This window comes from Coptis chinensis, chromosome 2, assembly GCF_015680905.1.
Source record: "Coptis chinensis isolate HL-2020 chromosome 2, ASM1568090v1, whole genome shotgun sequence".
NCBI lineage: Eukaryota > Viridiplantae > Streptophyta > Magnoliopsida > Ranunculales > Ranunculaceae > Coptis > Coptis chinensis.
In genome coordinates, this window is record NC_141457.1 from 92,910,923 (window position 1) to 92,917,495 (window position 6,573).

Sequence of the window (6,573 nt, forward strand, 5' to 3'; positions counted from 1 at the left end):
CCCCACTATTTCAAAATACTAATAGTCCCCACTATTTTGGAATAGGATATTACAAAAGAAATGGGTTAACGAAATGCGAGAGAGAATCGAAAAAACAATGCATAAGATCTGGTGCTTTCTACGGGCTTGAGCGGTCATAGGGTAACATGTCTTATAATACGTGAAAGTGGTGGATTAAAAATCTTTGAACCAACATTCCTTGTAGTAAAATAGATGACATGCACCCACATTGCTCTTTCATTATATGCGATTACTAGCGATTGTTGCGCTTTTTGGCCCTTACGGCTGCACGTGTTCCATGAATGCTCTAGAGTACTTGCACGAATACTCATAAGAACCGACCCAGTTCTACATTCCGTAGGTGGATATCCATCAAGTGTATATTGCGGTTAAAATACACTATCTCATTATAAAAATGGACTATGGATTCCAATAAGAGTAAAATAACTCATCCTTTCTCATTGCAATTCAAGTTATACAAAGTATACAAAAATGCTATCTAGTCATAGGGTGGGACGTCGTGAAAAGAAAGACAATAGCATATCGGGCGACGAGGTGACTTGTTTTCCCTTTGAACCTAATTCATGGGATCTCCAATCACATAGGTGGGGTTGCCGTCGATTAAGCCCTCTATCTAAGGCAAAAGTCCCATCCCCTCGACGTATAACCACTTGCCTCCAAAGAAGTGGTGCAGTTAGACATGTGGCCAAACTAAGTCCAACCTAACATAATCTCTAGCGGTTGCTTGATGAAGTTATATCTCAACTTACATGTATTCTTTTCCCATTGCACATAAGATAACATGTCTTAGCTATTCAATAGAGGCGGTTGCAAAGCATATACACATCGGGGAGGCTGTTTAGAGCCAATGGGAAGATTTGCCAAGAGGTTGCTAACCCACTCAAAGATCATCACATGCCTTTTCTAAAGGCGATTAGCTTGGATGATATCCAAGATACTCAATTTCCACCAAAGGTAAACACATAAACATTCTTTGGATCGGTTTATAACATATTACCTTTCTAACAATGATGGAAATCTACTAAATATCGATCCATAATCAATGGCTCTGCTATAGTACTTGGATAATCGACAATATACATTAAAGTTCCTTATAAGGACCACAATGGGTTATCATTTCGGTATGCCATTAATGTAGGCAATGTCATGTCTCACATACATTATCCATCAAGTACAATTGGCTACCAATGATATTGACATATTTAGTATGAAAAAACATAAGGAGATTATTTTTCATAAGATGGATATTTGCCACAAAAGGTGTTAACACATGCTTACTATCATAATACCCATACTTTTCAATGAAAAATATTTCTACTAAGTGCTATAACAATATAATGAGACCAACATGAGTTTTAATTCCTATATTCACCAGTCATTCAATTCTGTAGTGCCCGAAATTCCCCTATACCATCCGGCCGGTCTGGTTTAAGGTACGATGTGGCCTTCAACCATATTCAAACGTCAACATCTTGACAAGCGATTCTGAGAAATGAGTTTAACAACATAATAAACTATCATTTTCAATGACGGTTTATGATGTGTTTCAAATAGGAATTTCTCTATCTCATACACATTCTCAATGCTAGCACTCATGATATTAAATCATCTAAACAAAGAGAGATTAACACATATGTCTTGCTTTACTCTAAAGAAAGTACACATTTTTTATCAACAACGGTACTTTGACATTCATATGACACTAATATGTTGTTGAATTGCTCATGCCATCTATAGGCGCTTGAATCAACTCATACAAAGATTTAACTAAATTGTATACCTTTAGCTCATCACCTGGTACTACTTGGTATTGTAGTTCCGCACAACTACTCAACTAAAGTCTTTAGAATTCTGTAGAAGAAATTCTAGTTATATGAGCAAGGTTTCAAAATAGTATAAATCTTGTCTCTGATTGAAACCCCTTGGCTATTATTATTAGCATTGTATTTTGCAATACAACTATCACGTTTTAGTGTTCTCTTAAAGATCCAATTCAACCTATAGATCCCCCAATAAATCAAGAGTCCAGTTTAGAGGAGTTGTATCCTTCAAAAAGGACACTTCTCATAGACAGACAACTTCCTTATAGGTTAATGAATCTTCCTCAAGAAACATATAAACATCATCACCGTGAATGGTGGAAATACTCATTGATAGTCTTCCAAATTTCTTGTGCAGAAATAATGGGATTATCTTATGTAGTTCATTATGAACATTCAACCACTCTATGCCGATTTCTCGAGAAAAGCACAACCTCAAATAAAATTAGCATATAAGACATTCAATAATAGTGTGGTATCTACAAAATTGTTATCACTCATGACAACTGAAAACAAACATCACTATTATGAGTTTCACCAATGAACATCTACTAGATAATTCTAGGTCTCAAAAAGACTTCTTTTAGATTCATTCACAATAGCCTTGGCAAGACACCTCCCACATTTTGAAGCATTTTTAGATAGGCCCAAGACCTTTCCATACTTTGTAGTTCAATGTCTTTCCAATTATCTTGTGAAATGAACTATGGTAAAACAGTGTCATGCAAATGGGTCACCAACCCCCACAGTTCAATGGTTACTCAACCTAATCAAACTTACATGCAAAACACATTATCCGCTACAAACACTAAAAGAAACAACAACAATAAAATGCACTCTTATGACAAGAATATACTTTACTCAAGTCTATGATTCTGGATCATATTAAACATAGTCATATTATGTTCATGTTATCTATATGAAAGGAAATCCACAAAAGATTCTCATGAATCTTAAAGAATAGAAGAATTAGATGAAAAGGGTTTTACCAGAGATAATATCATTATCATCCTTCTTTCATCATTCAACATTCAATTTGTCATAGGGAGACAATCCACGACTTGTACATCACCTTGGCTATTTATCCATAGTCATAGGAGGATAATGCCTAATAAGACAATCTGGCGTTACATCTCCTTGTCTAAAATAGTCCTTTGGAGGATATTGTCTAAGAAGACAAATCATTACCTTACATCTCCTTGACTAAATTAGGTTTAAGAGGATATTGATTGTTTCCCATATTGTTTCCTCTCGTGACAACAATGCTCATTACTTAATAATATATGACATGGTTAAACTTCATGTCAATGTTAAATAATGCATTCATGCCAAACATGGTAAATATCATATCATAGGTTCATGAAAAGTAAACTTTTCTTGTACCCTCACAAAAAAGTATCACGATATTTAAGCAAATCTAGCCACTTGAATATGCAAAACAACTGAGGACTCCACCTCCTCTTTTTACATGAGCTCAAGTAAGATAGAATACCCTATCAACAAGACCTCAAGTACTACCACAACATCTAATGGCTCAACCCATTAATGTCTTCAACTAGAAAAATTTACCAATAAACTATTATCAAGTTTAAAGTAAATCCACGATGATTAATATCCAAAACTAGCATGTTACATAACTTTAACATATGCTATATTGGATATAAGCTACAAGTTACTTCATCTAACATATATTTTCACAACAGTACAATTATAACCATCGTCTAACAACACGTTCACTCAATAAAGGTAAGCAATTTTGCATTGAATACATTATAATTACTATCCAAGATTTGAGTGTGGTTGATATTAACTATCTTAAGGTCTTTCCTAGACCATTTACATACATCTACATATGTACAAAGAAAATTAATATCAAACTACTTCTAGTCAAACCAATTAATTCCTCAGTGATAAACACGTATAATTTGTTGACTAGGTTATTAAAGAAGTTTAAGCTTAGGGATTTCCCTCCTAAGAAAACTAGCATGCAACTCAAGGCAAGAATATCACCATATAATTAAACCAAAAGAATTGCAAAGAGTGAAAGAATACGATACCTAACCGATTGAAAAACCGGATTACCATAATTTCCTCCTTCTAGAAAAACAGTTCAAAAGAACTGTAATTCTAAACCAGCTCAGGACGAATTGGGTATCAAGCCTTATACCACTGGAAAGCTCTTTGAATCAGCTATCCAACACAAGAAGCGGATTGCAAAACCAAGCTCTAAGCTGAAAGTTATAGCAGTTTCCGTAACGAGTGACGCAGCTGTCAAAAAGACGAACTTTGACGTTTTTCTTGATAGAAATCTCATATTTGACTCCCACAAATGTAGGAGAAAGGTCTACAACCATATAGGGTTTGATAAACCACAAAAGATCAATAAATATTCAATCTTTAATTGGTTTCCCTACCAAAAACGAAATTATTAGAAAATTTCTAAAGTCATAACCCAATAACACAAACAATAACTCAAAGTAAAAGACTTATCTTTTGATTGTCGTATTAAAGCACTCTCCTTTGTTCTACTACAAAACTCTTTCCTTAAGATTGTTAGAATAGTTGTATGAACACAGGAACTAAAGTAGAACAGAAGGAACAGTAACAATGAAGAAACAAGGACAGCAGTAACTGAGAATAACCAAGGCGCGGATTAGGCTGTCCTTAAGGAAAGATTTCACCCCTTCCAACGATGCAGAAAGGCAATTGTGGCATCTTCCTCACAGGATTCAATAGTTAACAGCAGCCTGACTTTGCACTAGAACAGACTACCCTCTAGAACAACAATATAACTCTCTCTGGCGGCTGACAGTAAGAAGAGAAGAAGAAAAGAACTGGTTTGAGTTTCTGTTTCTCTGAGTTGAGTTTCTGATCAAGTCTATTCTCTCTATGGACTCACAGTCTTATTTATAGAGGTTAGGAGGAAGAGAGACCAACTCCTAATAGAACACTGAAACTTGCTGCTCAAGAAAAAGGCAAAACAAGTTTAGGCTATTAGTCAAACCACTACCCTGGTTTGTAAGCCCAAGCCCGGGCCCGAACCCTACCCGATGTGGTGGATAACCAATGTGGGACTATCTACTATGCACTAAAGTGGAGAGAACACCATTTGTTCATCTCCTCCACTTTGCACACACACACTAGTATTTAGAAATACACAAGAGATTCCAACAAGAAAGACACGGAAAAGTTAAAGTTTCCACTTCAAATGGTAATGTATTTCTACGAGGTATTTGTCCCGATCCACGGTGCCCTTGGGTTGTTTAAAGGCAAATACCATAAGATTTTGTGCTTCTCTGGCAGAGTGGAAACAGTCCATCCATCAACTTGGTTTTGGTGTTCTGAATAAAGTAGTCTTGGAATTTCCCGATGTATTTTGGGATGATTCAGTGGACTGTTTTGGAGCTTCTGCAGAGGAAACTGAGCAAAGAGGCCAGTGCTTTATGTATTGGAATGTAAAGAAAACGGCAGGAGATCTCATTCTTATAACGCTTGTAGTTGGCAAGGCAACCTTGGATGGCCGAAGTATGTCCTCATCTGATCATGTGAGCCATGTGTGGAGGTTCTCCATAAGCTTTTTGGAAATGCTTCTGTACCTAATCCAGTTGCATCAAGACCCTTTCAGTCATGGAGCATACTCATATGTTGCTGTGGGAGCTTCTGTGGAGAACTATGATATCCTTGGTAGGCCTGTTGAGAACTGTTTATCTTTTTGCTGGTGAAGCTACCTGTAAGGGGCATCCAGACACTCTGGGTGGTGCAATGATGAGTGACCTTCGAGAGGCAGTACGTATTTTGACATTTTGAATACTGGAAATGACTGTGCTGCTGAAGTGGAAGCTGTGGAGGCTGCACAAAGACAAATGGAGAGTGAAAGATATGAAGTTATGTATTTTGAAGAGGCTGGAGGCAGTTAAACTCTCAACTGCTGTCTAGGAGCTCCTTCGATCGATACCACAGGTTGACGAGGGAGGATCTACTAAAAGACATGTTTCATAATGCGAAATCTACTGTTGGACGTCTGCATTTGGCCAAAGAATTATTGGATCTTCCTGTTGATGCTCTGAAATCATTTACCTAGACCAAAGAAGGACGTAGCACGCTTAACTCATGGATACTGGTAAATTTTCCTTGTATGTGTTTGGTATTTTTCTTGTTGTTCTGTTTGATACTTATCTCTTTAACTTCATTTCTTTGGTTTCATATTTGGTTGGTTGATTTGGTTCATATTTGTTATTGTTGCTCATGTACATGTTGGGGTTTATACCAATACCAATCGGCTCCCCCACTACACAGATAACTTGTATGAACACACTTCAACTCCAGATAAATCTCAAATATCACAAACTACCTATACTAACATGCCCAACTCGCTAAACAACTATTAACAACAGATAATAATGTAAAGTAGTAAAAGCAAACCACAAAACAAAGATTTATCGTGGTTCGGCCAATGATGCCTACTTCCACAAGAGCCAGTTCTTATTAAAGTGGGAAGGAAGATTACAATCTCTCCTTTCAGTCTCTCACCTTACTAGATCACTCTTATCTCTTTACAGGGTTGTATCTCTGTAAAGGTTATCTCTCAATCTTGATAGCTTTCAAGATTGGGTTTCTCTCTCTTTGTTTTGGTCTGGTTCTTAGTCTTCTGACTTCTCTGGTTAGGTTTTCCAAAACCTTGATTTTTGGTTTTTATCTCCAAAAAAACAAATTTCGCGGGTACTGTAGCGAA